Genomic DNA, 14,041 nt, shown 5'->3' with positions numbered 1-14,041 from the left:
CGACATGTGGGATCTTCCCAGACCAGGGATCGAACCCGTGTCCCCTGCATTGGTAGGCAGATTCTTAACCACTGCACCACCAGGGAAGTCCCCATACTGATTTCTATAACCTTCAGGACCTGGTTTTAAAAGATTATTTCTTCACTAAAATATTAATAGTTATTAAATGTTTTTGAAACAGTCCAAAAACTTGGGCTAAAGAAAACTTGGTTGGCAAAGCCTGTTCAGACTAAATATTTGAAGTCTTATTTTAACGTTATTTGCACTTGGTGATGTTTCATCCCAAACCAAATTTTATCTTCTGGAGATTAGGTTTCCCTTTCTAAAAAGCTTTATAACTTGCTACTGTTTAGGCACTTTGTTTCTTATATTCAACATATACTGATGTAATGTTTTTCATGCTTACAGCACCTAGGATGTTAGAACTTTTGTGCTGAAGCTATAAAGATAAGACAGCCCCTGCTTTCAAGTACCTTACAATTTAATTAAAGTTTTGGCAGAAGATTCAGAACACTTTTCCCCATGCATTCAAAACAAAACAAAACAAACAAACAAAAAAACCCCAAATCCCTGTAAAAGCTAAGGAAATGGTTTTGAATCCTGGTTCCATGGTGATATTTCTGTGGGAAGGTAAGGTGATAGCCAAGTGTGTTACTCCCTAGTCTTATTCAGAATAAAATAGGATTTGGGGAACTGAAATGAAAAAGTGTTTAACATGCCCTTTGGTCAGTCTTTCTCCGATACTGCTCTCCTCATCTGTCTTTTGATGGGACTTGAATAGCATGGCAGTTCATGAAAGAGTGAGAGTCCCAAGTTGGTGTGTCTAACGTGCAGCTGGTGGAAGAGACCAGCTTTATATTCCAGATGGCCTGGTAATAGTAGTGTTAATATTGTTAGGAAAATTTTAAAGTCATATATTTGTTTTTTTACATCCCTAAAGGATTTGTGGAGTGTCATGGAGTATAATACCAATAAATAAATAAAAGCCTGGTTTTTATTTTCATCCTCTTGGAAGGCTACACAGAGGTGGATTCAAAGAGCATTTATTGTGGGAGGGAGATGCAAGAGGGAGGAGATATGGGCATATATGTATACGTATAGCTGATTCACTTTGTTATACAGCAGAAACTAATGCACCATTGTAAAGCAATTATACTCCAATAAAGATGTTAAAAAAAAAACAAACAGAGCATTTATTTCCCTGGAGAGTATGTTGGTTCAGGTTTGTGGGAATATTAAATTGAGACCCTCTTTTAAGTGAAATTGCCCATATTGATTTCAATAACCTTCCAGACCTGGTTTCAAAAGACCATGTCTTCACCAAAATCATTTTTAGATGTTTTTGAACTATTCAAAAACTTGGCTAAAGAAAAAATCTGGTTGACAAAGACTGTTCAAACTATGTATTTGAAGTCTGTTTTTAAGTTATTCAAACTTCATGAAGTTTCACCTAAAACCAAAATGTTATCTGTGCCATAGAATAGAGCTCCCAAATGTTTCTCACCCCATGCCACACATAGTCATGGTCAAGTTTGTGTGGCCCCTTGAGACAATGCCCCCTCCCACCCGGGGGGCTCAGCCTCCCCAGACAGAAGGGGTTCAGTATGTGCACACCTCTCACACCCACAACAAATGTGGCAGCGTGCCTTGGCATATTGGTTGGAGAACTTTAACATGTGGCACAGGAAGAATAAATTTGCCCTATAGAATGCAAAAGTCAGGGATTACTAGCTGTTCACTTTGACCTTAAAGAATGTCTCTTTGGCTCTTCCTACATTTTAGTAGAGAAAGACGTAAGTTTGGGTCCAGATCAGCAAACGTATTTACTAGCTACTTACCATGATTCGGTCACTGAGCTGATGCGCAGAATGCAAAGGTGGCTAAGACACAGTCCCTCCTGCCCTCAACAAGCTCATTGGTCTGCTGCTCAGACTAACTCTGCATCCTGCTAAGCCAGTCTGGGTCAGTAAACTAAACGATATTCCAAGTAGCTAAATGCCTTGGTCTCAAATTATTTAGTATTGGCCCTTTACACATTGAACTTTTCTACCAGATCAGTCCGCCTGATTTTGAGTGGGTCGAGATGGCCTCAGTTGTGTCAGCAGTGTAGAGGAGCATGAGCCATTTTTCACTGACCATAAGAGGAGGATATTTATGCTTCAAAACTGAATATGGTGGTTTCGATGGAAGGTAAAAGAGCAATCTAAGATACATTGCCCCCCAGGAATTCCCTGGCGGTCCACTGGTTAGGACTCGGTGCTTTCACTGCCAGGGCCCTGGTTCAATCCCTGGTCGGGGAATTAAGATCCCGCAAGCCGGGTGGCACAGCCAAATTAGGAAAAAAAAAAAAAAAGAGTGCCCTGTTTTACTTTTGCTTTTCTTTTCTTTTTTTAAATTTAAGACTGGATGCTCTGTGAGGGCAAGGGTCATACCTATTTTGGTCACCACCGTTTCTTCCATGCCTGGCTAAAAGAAGATGCTCAGTAAATATTTATTAAATTGATCAAGTAAAGAATGAGTGAGTGATTTAGCGAGTGCATCAAGAGATCAAGACCGTACCTTCTGTCTTGGGCAGTATTATTGAAGGACAGGCTTTGTGGAAGACACAAAAGTCCAAAGCCCATGCCAGCATCCCCCTGCAGGAATAGACTACACACGTCCTCCGTCTAAGGAGTTGCGGCATTCTCCCCATCTTTCTTATCAACAGAGCTCAGGTTTTGTTCTGGGTAACAATGCTCCCAGTTAAGAGGCACAGTCACCTGGCCTCCCCTGCTGTGAAGATGGCCACGGGACACAGTTCTGGCTAATAGTCTCTATGTGCAGAGCTTCTGGAAAGACTTAACAGAGCCAGACTCATCTGGAATGTTTCTCTTTGCCCTTTCCCTTGGTTCCCACTTGGGTTGCGGCATTATTATTATTAGAGCTATGGAAGCCACCTTGCCACTATGAGGGTGAATTTCATAGTTGAAGATGGTGGAGAAGAAAGATAAAATTCTAGATCCTTCGTGGCATCGTTGGATAGCTGCCCAGCTTTGCCTTCATCTCGGAGGCTTCTTATTCTGTGAGGATGATAAGTCACTTTATGTAACTGCAGTTGAGTATTTTGTTACCTGTAGCCTAATGCAATAATTAGGAATCGGATTCAGGAATCAAAAGATCTTACGTTGTTCTTAACTGCTTTCTCAATAAAATCAAAGAATATTTGTTGATCAACAATGGAATAGTTATGCCTGAATCTTGCTTTTTCCCCCATTTAAAAAAAAAAATTAAAGTATGCCTGAAGATGGGATAGATTTTTGAGACGATATCTATTAAATGCATTGGAAATGTGAAGAAAATCAAGCTCATAATTTTGAAAATAGTATAGATGACACTTGAGGCAATTCCAGGAAATCTAAGCCCGTGTTAATTAGGGGAAGGGCCCACCATTCAACTAAAAGCTTTTGGAGGCAAAGTATCTTTTCCCAGAACCTTTTTCAGCCTGAGGGCTCTTATCAAAAGTGTTGTAAATGAGGTCACTGGAACCCAGCTGGGGAGAGCTCAGGAGATCCATGAAATGCTGAGAAAGCACTGCAGAGATAAGGATTGAAAGAAATAAAACACCAGCAACACACAGATAGGTGTTTTCACAGTTCCATTCTTCTCATGGATGATTAGGTCTTCGGACCTGCATTTCTAACTAGTCTCATCCTATCACCTATTCACGGATTCTTAATAGGAGGTCCAGAGTCCCTGAAATTGATCACAGAATTTGGACTTGGTAAGATACTTGAAGATAGGAACTGTGTCCATCTTGCTTTTCCCTGTACCATCAGCACCAAACATTATGTCCTAGCACATAATAGGAATCCAAAACATATTTACTAGTTATTGGAATTCAATTTCTAGTAATTTCTAATTGCTTTTTTCATGTGCAAAGATGTAATAGGTTATATAAGTGATTTTTTAAAAATGGGAAGTGGGAAGGAACAGCCTTTCTTATGCTGAGCTTGCAAATCTAATTTTAAGGTGATAATGAACAATATCAAGGCTTCAATTTTAAGGTTTTGGGGTTTTTTTTCCAGAATTTTGGATAATTGCACATGAAAACAGTGTACATGAATGATTGATCTATAGTGTTATTCCAGGGAATTTATAATAATGAAAGAACATACTCAAAAAAACAGTAATACTAGCATAAGACCGGACACATCTAGCTGTCTGTAAATATTTCAGGTGTGATAAAGTTGATATTTCAAATTTGTAGGATTATATTAACTTATTTCGATAATTGATTAAATATTTGAAAAAAGATAAAGTTCAATTCTGATGGATCAAAAAAATCAAAAATTTTTTAAAAGGAAACCAAGACAACTGGAAAATACAGATGAAAATTTATATATTTTTGAGCTTAATACCAAAGGCAGAAACCACAAAGGAAAAAATTGGTGATTTGACTACGTAATTTTCAGTCTTCTATATACTGAAATATTTACAGATGAAATGAGATGATGTTGAAGATTTGCTACCAAAAAGAAAGAAAGAAAGAAAGAAAGAAATAGAAGAAAAAAAAAGGAAACAAGATTGATTAGCTATGAGTTGATAATTGTCGAATCTGGGTGCTGAGTTGATGAGTACATGAAGGTTTCATATACAAGTCTCTCTACTTTTGTATATATTGGAAATTCCCCATAATAAAAAATTTACATTTTTTTGATTTTTAGGATTTTGAAAAACTAGGCCAAAATATTTGCCATGAATTCATTTAAAAAAAAAAAAAAAGACAAAACACCCCAATGTGGAAAATGAACAAAATATATGAACAAGCATTTTATAAAAAGGAATACAAATAACCAATAAGTATATGAAAAAAGTTTAGACGCAGTTTAAAAAAGCAAATTTTAAAAGTTTACTTTTAACCTTCTTGCATTGACCCAAATTAAAAAAAAGAAAAAGGAATAAAAAACACTAGTGCTCTGTTGGATATGATCTAGAAAAGGAAGCACTCTCAGATACAACTTTCTGGTGGAAGTATTAATTGATACAACTTTCTGGAAGGAAGCTTGACAATATATATCAAAATGCTTAAAACAAGTCAACTTTGTAATCAAGTCATTCATGTTGAAATTTAGCCTAAGGAAATAATCCATTTTGTGCAGAGATCTTTAAATACTAGGATGTTTATGACAGCGTAGTTTAGAAGGGCAAAAAAAGCAAAGCAAAACATTGAGAACATCAAAGTCTAAAAGAGAAAATGATAGCACATTCAGGCAATAGACCCATATGTGCCATTAAAACTGAAATGAAAGAACCATATTTGTTATCATAGGAAAATAGCCACAATATTTTGAGTGAGAACAACACAAAAATATGTACAACAGTAAGTAAATATACTTTAAAATTTTAGGCCCAGAAAAAAAATCACTGGTCAATGCGATTATGGGGGTTTTGTTTTGGTTTGGTTGGTTGGTTGTTTCTGGTAGATGTGTATATTCTTTTAGTTCTGGGCGTGTTTTAGTTTATAACTTAAAAGGAATAATAAAGGTTATTATACACCAAACAGGGGGGGGAAAAAGGAGGAAAGAAAGTACTTTAGAATAATGAAAACGTTCTTCTGGCTAGTTTAAGATTCTTCAAAAATTAACATCCCAAAGATAAAGTAATTTTCCATTCACATGAGAACAAAATAATTTTATTACAATTGAGTTAAGCAGAGCTCTACCGAGACTTACTATGTGCCAGAAATATGGTGGTTTCTGCAGGAAATACAAAGATGAACAAGATAACCCACACCCCAGCCTCAAGAACCATTTCTTCTTCTCTCTTGGAGTCCATATTGTCTGGTTGCACGGGCTTTCACAGTGTTGGTACTTGCCTAGCCCAGGAATGCGCTTTTCTCCTCCGTGGTGGGTTTTTCTTTTGCAGCGGGTTTACCCTCCTTCTCTCCTCCCTTCTCTGCCTCCCTTCCCTATGATGAAGGTGGTACTCACAGTGACAGCACTCCAGGTGAAGAGCCTGAGCTCACAATTCTCTGTTGCCTCATGTCTTCTGACCAGGTTGTCACCACCTGGCCCTTGTTATCACGTGGCACTGTTTCATTTCCCGGGAGGTTGCCATTCCTTTCCCTGACTACAACTTCCTGTTCCTTCACCCTTCTTCTTCCCTCCCATCGAACCTCTTACAGATTCTCTTGTTAACCACTCCTTTGACCGGACAGCCCAGAATGCTTGTTCTGACCTTGGTCCTTTTTTTTTTTTTTTGGCCATCCCACATGGCTTGTGGGGTCCTATATTCAGTATCTCAGATTCAGACAACCCTCCCTTCCCTGCCCCAAGCTCCACTGTCCAGCCTAGAGAACGATTAGACCCAAGGAAGAAGGAGCAAGGGAGTCAGAGTTAACTCAGCTTAATGGTAGCAGAAGCGCTACAACAGCTCTTGCCTTGATAGAATAGTGGTTGCCAGGACACTTGGCTCCAGAGATTCCATTGCTCTGGCTGGGCAAGTCCAGTCCTCAGACCTTCGAACTAAAGACAGTGTCTTCTTGCCTTTAGTCCCGTTTCTTAGCATCCCATTGACCTACCCAACTTTACCCAGCAGGCCTCTGCTTTTCGGTGTGAATGCTTAACCACCACTGGCCTGTCCAAATGACTTGGGACTAACTCTCAGGTTCTATCATTGGATACTGGTCCATGCCTAGCTTCTCCATCTGGAAGATCCAGAGAACAGGAACAGCCAGTATCCCAAGCATGTTGAAAGATTTAGATCAAGGCAACCCACATACAGTATGATTAAAGAGCACTGTGGAAATGTCAAATGCTATAAATATGGATAATATAATAATAACTGAGAAGAAGCTTGGTTAATTGAAGCCAGTCCCCAGAGCTCTCCTGTAATTATGGTATGATTGTATCTGGTATGCCCTGAAGCATGGCAAGGACATCTTATGCAAACAGGCAAGTCAAATAATTTGCATCCCACTAATTTCTGAGATATAGCTTAAGCCCAGGAGATGATGAGATGCATTCTTAAGAGTTTTGATAAGTCAAGAGAATTTCTTGACCTGAGCACTGTGTCTGTCTTTACAGCATATAACCTTATCACCAGTTGGGAATTCTAAGAGACGCTGAACCTCTACAGTTCCTCGGGCCCTCTGCAAATCCATCTGAGTGTAAAATGCTAGGAAAGGTTTTTCCCCAACCTGAGCAGCTGAGAAAGGAAAATGAAAAGTCAGGAATGAGGGATATACACTTTTAAGGTCAATAATTTCTAAATCAATAACTAGGACTCCAATGTTTACAATAATAATACAACTCTTGTTGAAATATTAATAGACATCTCCATTCTCCGTTTAGCTCTTGATGGTTGCCACGTCCCCCAAGAAGACAATTATGTTCTTACTTGGACACACTAAAACCTCCAGGGCACCGAACCCTTATAGATTTATTTATTTTAAAAAAAATGTTGTTGTGGAATAAGTATGAATGGAATTGGTGTTTAAAAAAAAATGGTACATATTCTGCAGTCTGCTTCCAATTCTTTCACAGATGTGGGCAAATGCATAATATCATTCTGAGGGCTTCTCTCTGGATAATCTCAACTTCTAAATCATGAATAGTAGCCCACCACTTGCCCCACGTCTTTCTTTTTTTTTTGGCTGCGTTGGGTCTTCGTTGCAGTGTGCGTGCTTCTCATCGCGGTGGCTTCTCTTGTTGCAGAGCACAGGCTCTAGGCGCTCGGGCTTCAGTAGTTGTGGCTCATGGGCTCAGTACTTGTGGTGCACGGGCTTAGTTGCTCCGCGGCATGTGGGATCTTCCCGGACCAGGGCTCGAACTTGTGTCCCCTGCATTGGCAGGCGGATTCTTAACCACTGCACCACCAGGGAAGTCCCTGCCCCCACATCTTTAAATTGCTCTTCCACTTGCCTCCCAGACATCTCAGTTTGAACGATCCACAGACGCCTTCTATTCAACATGTCCCAAACCGAGCTTTTCTCCCCAACCCGCATTCAGTGAGCCAGAACCTCCTCCCATATTTTCAACTCTGAATGACAGAGCCAGAAATTTTGATATTGTCTTTGATTCCTTCTTCTTTTTCACTCTCTATTTCCAATTGACCTGGGTCTTGCCAGTTCTAATTCCTAACTGTGCTTGAATCCATCCCTACCATAACCCAGGCTATGATCCTTTCTCGCCTAGATTGCTGTCTTAGCTTGTAGTCTCTGCCTCAATTCTTGTCCCCCATAAAATTTGATCATGTCGTGTCTCTGCTTTGAATCCTGCAATGATATCCCCTTGGTATTAAAATAAGGTCTAGACTCCTTCATAGGGCCTCTGAGTTCTTTAACTTTGTCTCTAACTACTCCCTACCTCACAAGAACCTTCTCTCAGTTCCTTAAACAGGTCACCCTCTCTACCTTCAGCCCCACTAGACTGTAAGCTCCAAGAGGGAGGGAACCATGTTTGTCTCAATTATCATCACATCTCCGGGGCCCAGTGCAGTGTCTGGCCCTCAATATACGGTCATGCTCTGTGGGTCTGCAGCGCTAGTCCAGTTTCCCTTATAACTCGTCATTTAAAAAGTGTATACCCTTTTTAATCCTCATATTCCTATCTTGAGCTCCTATCACACCAATTCAGCCTATTCTTACAAGACTGTATTTACTACACTACATCGTGATCTCAAATCCACATTACCAGTGAAATGTGCGTTATTATGCAGGCAGCAGAGGTTGTATGTGTCATTCATATAATTATTCAAATAATTTTCTGGTGTGAATCATGTGGTTCTTCCTGTATACCTTGAACCTGTCTTCCACCGTACCTGGTTTCACAGGTTTTCTAGGTTTTTATCTCCCTCTTCCTCTTCTTTTTTAAAAATTATTATTTATTTTTTTGGCCACACCGCACAGCTTGCAGGATCTTAGTTCCCTGAGCCCTCGGCAGTGAAAGTGCAGAGTCCTAAACACTGGACTGCCAGGGAATTCCCTCTCTCTCCTAAATTCAGTCAAAAGCCCTTCGGATCTGGTCACATTGTCCCCATGACATAAGTAGCCATCAACCCTCTTGAGGGGCATTCCCTCCCTAGTCAAGTGTTCGTCCGCTATTTCAAAGAAGGTTGATGTTTGACTTTGTTGCAATGTTATTTGAAGACTCTGATACTCAGAAATTTTTCCGTTATGACTAAGAAATTACCCCTGCTTTAATTTCCACCATTCTTCTCCTTTGAAATAGTCAACCTAGGAAGGGAGAGTTTTACACATTCCCTCCCAATCCCCCCACCCCATACTCTTCCAGCCAAGAGTAAAGATCTAGGAAACCCATTCCTTCATGGCACCCAGCCTTGAAGCCTGATTCTCACACACTTATGGGAGAACCCTAACCATAGATGACTTAGAAACTCCATTTCATTTCTGAAAGTCTGATGAGACAAAGTTTAGTTTATTTTCTTATGAAATCTCTCTTAAAGGGATCATGAATCTATCCAATTTTGAGCAACATATTATTAGGAAAATAATGTGAAAAGTGTCTTATCCTTCACTGTGTCAAATAAAGAGAAGAGATAGATTTTTTAAATACATCAATCTGTCCTGAGAATGTAAAGAGGAAAGCCTGAACAAATTCACTTTTTTTCTTTTTCTTTTTTTGGCCGCACCTCACAGCTTGCAGGATTTTAGTTCCCTGACCAGGGATTGAACCTGTGCCCCTCAGCAGTGAAAGCTCAGAGTCCTAACCACTGGACCACAAGGGAATTCCTTTTTTTTTTTTTTTTTTAACAAATTCACTTTAGATGTCAATGTCTTCAAGGTACGGGGGGACCAAGATGATGGCGTGAAGATGATATAATTGGATGGAGTGGATTTCAAGAGAGGTCCTCTTCTCCGTGATCCTTCAGGGCTGTTCTCTCGCCAGTCTCTAGCCCTGGATAAACACAAACACCTGTCTCTTTCATTCTTCATCATGGGCCACTGAGACTTGCTATGACAAACTGTACTGGGTTATGCAATGTCAAGTGTGCCCTCCATATCGCTCACCATCCTTCCCACTCCTTCCTTGTTGAGGGCCTGTTCCCAACCTGACCACACCTGGGTATTGCATGCAGTCTGGAGCCGCACATCCAGATAGTTCGAGACAGGCTGAAGCACGCTCAGAGGCTTAGCTACTCACACCCTGCCTTCTGAAGAATTCTTCAAAGAGCGTTTGATATTTTTTTTTAAGATTTTTTTTTTAATGTGGACCACTTTTTTAAAGTCTTTATTGACTTTGTTACACTATTGCTTCTGTCTTATGTTTTGGTTTTATGGCCACGAGGCATGTGGGATCTTAGCTCCCTGACCAGGGATTGAACCCACATCCCTTGCATTGGTAGGCAAAGTCTTAACCACTGGACCGCCAGGGAAGTCCCTTGAACGTTTGATATTTAGACTGAAGAACATGAGAGCTGATTTCAAAAGTCCGATTGTCCTTCTGGAGGTTCCTAGGGTAGAACGTGGAGTCCCCGGCATGAGTGGCAGACAGCAGGATTCAAGGGTCAGTCTAAGGGAGAACCATACCAGAGCTCTCCAAAAGTAGAATGGGCGTGTCAGGAGAGAGTTCCCTTTCACTGAACCTGATTATATCAAAGTTCAATCTTCAGGGCTTCCCTGGTGGCGCAGTGGTTGGGAGTCCGCCTGGTGGTGCAGGGGACGCGGGTTCGTGCCCCGGTGCGGGAAGATCCCACATGCCGCGGAGCGGCTGGGGCCGTGAGCCATGGCCGCTGAGCCTGCGCGTCCGGAGCCTGTGCTCCGCAGCGGGAGAGGCCGCAGCAGTGAGAGGCCTGCGTGCGTACCACACACACACACACACACAAAGTTCAATCTTCAGTGGGTGGCTGAACTAGAGTTGGGGGATCCCTTGTAAGCAAGAGAGCCTATTTTGTGTTGTAGTTTTAAAATTTATTGAGACATTCACTCACTATTTTTTGTATGGGGGTACATTCATTATGATTGAAACTGGGTTGCTGCTTGAGGGTAAAAGAATGCAAATCAGAAAAGATCATTACCGTATGGTGTTACAAAGGGTGCGTAAGTAAGTCGGCACAGGAGGAATGAGCACTGCTGGGGAAGGGAGAGAAGATTTTAGTGAAAGAAGTGGGTTTTAAGCTCAAACTTACAGAATTCGGCCAGCGTGTTCCTATAGGAGAAGCAGCATATGCAAAAGTACAGAAGAATAAATGTACCTGGTGTATAGACCCCAATGGGTGCAAATGGGAAGAAGCTCTTAAAAATACATTTATTGGGGACTTCCCTGGTGGTCCAGTGGTTAAGACTCCATGCTTCCACTGCAGGGGACATATGTCCCATCCCTGGTCGGGGAACTAAGATCCCACATGCCGTGTGGAGTGGCCAAAAAAAAAAAAAAGGAGTTTAAGACCAGATTTTGAATGACCCTCATGTCTTATGGTCGTCATGGGACAACAAAGCAGAGAATGAAATGATGAAGTTGGTGTTGTAGGCAGCTGTGCTGTGTTGTATGAGATAGTACGGGCTTTGGTGGGATCGAGGCTGGGAGAATTCTGAATTCGGGTAGTGGAGCTGGGAATAGGAAGGAGAAGATGGAGCACATAATTATCTCAGGGGCAGAACTGACAAAACTGAGATGGGGGATTGTGAGGAAGCAGGATCAGTTGAATATGACTCAGACATTTCTGTCTGGAGCAACTGAATGGGGGAAGAATACCCTGCAGATGATTAAGAGTTTGATTTTGATCCTATCAACTTAGGGGTACACATGGGACATGCAGCTGGGATGGTCTGATGATGGTCAGAAATATGGAAAGAGAGAGAGGCAGGTAATAAAGCCAGGAGCCAGCATGGAGCAGACCCTCTCTACCCCGGATGCCTCCCTTCCTTTTCCCCTGGAAACAGAAACACCTTTTCTTCTGAGAACAGCCCCTCCCTGGCTACCCTGGAGTCCCAACCATGAGAGTTGCCAAGTTCACCACATCCCCTGGTTACTATGGCTTCATTCAGAGGTACGATCAAGACAGGCTAACATGTTGCTAATTCCTTCTCAAGGATTTTCTTTTTTTTAATTTAAAGAAAATTTTCAACATATATAAAAGTAGACAGAATAGCGTAATGAACCCCCATGTACCTAATAACCGGCTTCATCGATGATCAATTCATGGCCAACCTTGTTTCAGCTCTATCTTGCTTCCTTTCCTTCCACGTGATTTTGAAGCAAATGCCAGATATCTGGGGTTTTATTCTCTGGTATTAGAAAGCGTAGGATATCAACAAAAGATAGCAACTTTTGCAATCATGTTTCTGTCATGTTGAGGAAGCCAGTTCCGTATAAGAGAGGATGACCGTGACATAAAATAATAATAATAATAGGGAGAAAGAGTCCTAGCAGCTTTTGAGTCTATGGTTCCTGATGTTCCAGAGGCCTCTCCACCTTTTGGTTGTTCAATCTATGGATTCTGTGAGCCAAAAATCTGCTTTTCTGCCTTAACCAGGAAGTGCGCTGAGTTTCTGTCCCTTACAACCAAGCGTCCTAATTAAGACGCATCAACATTGCCCTAAGGATTAAAGCCCCACCAGAGAGGGTGTCCTCTCCTGTAAAAACAGCTTCCCTCCACTCCTGAATGTCTACATCCTTCAGCACAAAGGCCACTTCTTAATGACAGCCTCTCTAATCCCAGTAGCAGGAAGTGACCTCTCCCACCTCTGAATCACAGGACACTTCATCTAAGCATCCTCATTTCATGACCCACATTCTCTTCTGTTCTGTAGCTATTTGGGTGGGTGTATTAGCTTTCTGCTACAAACTGTAAGCCCCCTGAAAACAGGAACCACGTCAGTAGTTTCTTCTTCCCCATCTCACCTGTCCACATCACTCACAGTGTAAATTTTCAGTAAGTCTGCTGAATGAATGAGGAAAAATTTTCATTTTGTTAAACAAAGGTTCAGTACCATTTAAAGCTTGAGAGAAATGGATGGAAAGAGATTTAGGACTGTTTCTCTGGAGTCTTTTCAAGTCACATGTATGCAATAGATAAGGAGTTCATAATCATTTAGAAATACAGTCATAATAAAATCGAGAAAACAACATTACAGTTATATAATACTAATTTAATGAAAACATAAAGGCTACGAACCTGAAGTCACAACTCCTGCCATTTTCAACAGTCCCCCACAATAAAAATGCATTGTTTTCTTTCATCTAAAAGCAGAATAGCATGTTTTATATACTGCTTCTCAAACTTTAGTGTGTACTGGACTCACCTGGTGTATCCTATTAAAAGGTGGATTCTGTTTCAGCAGGTCTGGTCAAGATCTGAGATGATGTATGTCTTTCTTCCTCCCTTTCTTTCTTTCTTTCTATTGAAGTATAGTTGATTTACAATATTGTATTATTTCAGGTGTACAACATAGTGTTTCAATATTTTTACAGATTATACTCCATTTAACGTTATAATAAGATACTGGCTATATTCTCTGTGCTGTACTGAGATGATGCATTTCTGACACCCATGCTGCTAGTCTATGGACCACACTTTGAGTATCAAGGATATACACCCGTGTTTCCCAGACATGGCTACCCACTGAAACCCTCAGGGAGTTTCAAACACTCCTGGTGCCTGTGTCCCACCCTAGATACTGTGACTTAACCCATGTGGTGCGTGGCCTGGGCTTTGGAAATTTTAAAAGATCCTCAAGTGATTTGAATGTGCAGACAAGTTTGGGAACCACTTGCTCTATTCAAAACATAATTAGATTGAGAAGTACCCAGATCTGAGTCCCACCTCTGCTGCTTTCATGCTAGCTGGGTTATCTTGGGCAAATAAGTTCATTTCTCTGAGCTTCAGTTTTCTCATCTCTAACATAGAAGGGATAAAACCTATTTGAGCTCTCTCTCAGAACAAACTAGAAAAGGCATGGGGAATTTCTGTAACCTTTAAAGTTGTGTATGAATATAAGGAATTTCTTGAGAAGGGGTCTGGATCAGAGCTCTCCAGTATGACAGCCGCTCACCACGTGTGACTACTGAGCGCTTGAAATGTGGCTAGTGCCACATGCTGA

The sequence above is a fragment of the Lagenorhynchus albirostris genome, chromosome 1 (assembly GCF_949774975.1).
Source record: "Lagenorhynchus albirostris chromosome 1, mLagAlb1.1, whole genome shotgun sequence".
NCBI classification, from domain to species: Eukaryota; Metazoa; Chordata; class Mammalia; order Artiodactyla; family Delphinidae; genus Lagenorhynchus; species Lagenorhynchus albirostris.
The sequence above is the reverse complement of the archived record's forward strand: the minus strand, read 5'-3'. Positions refer to the sequence as shown.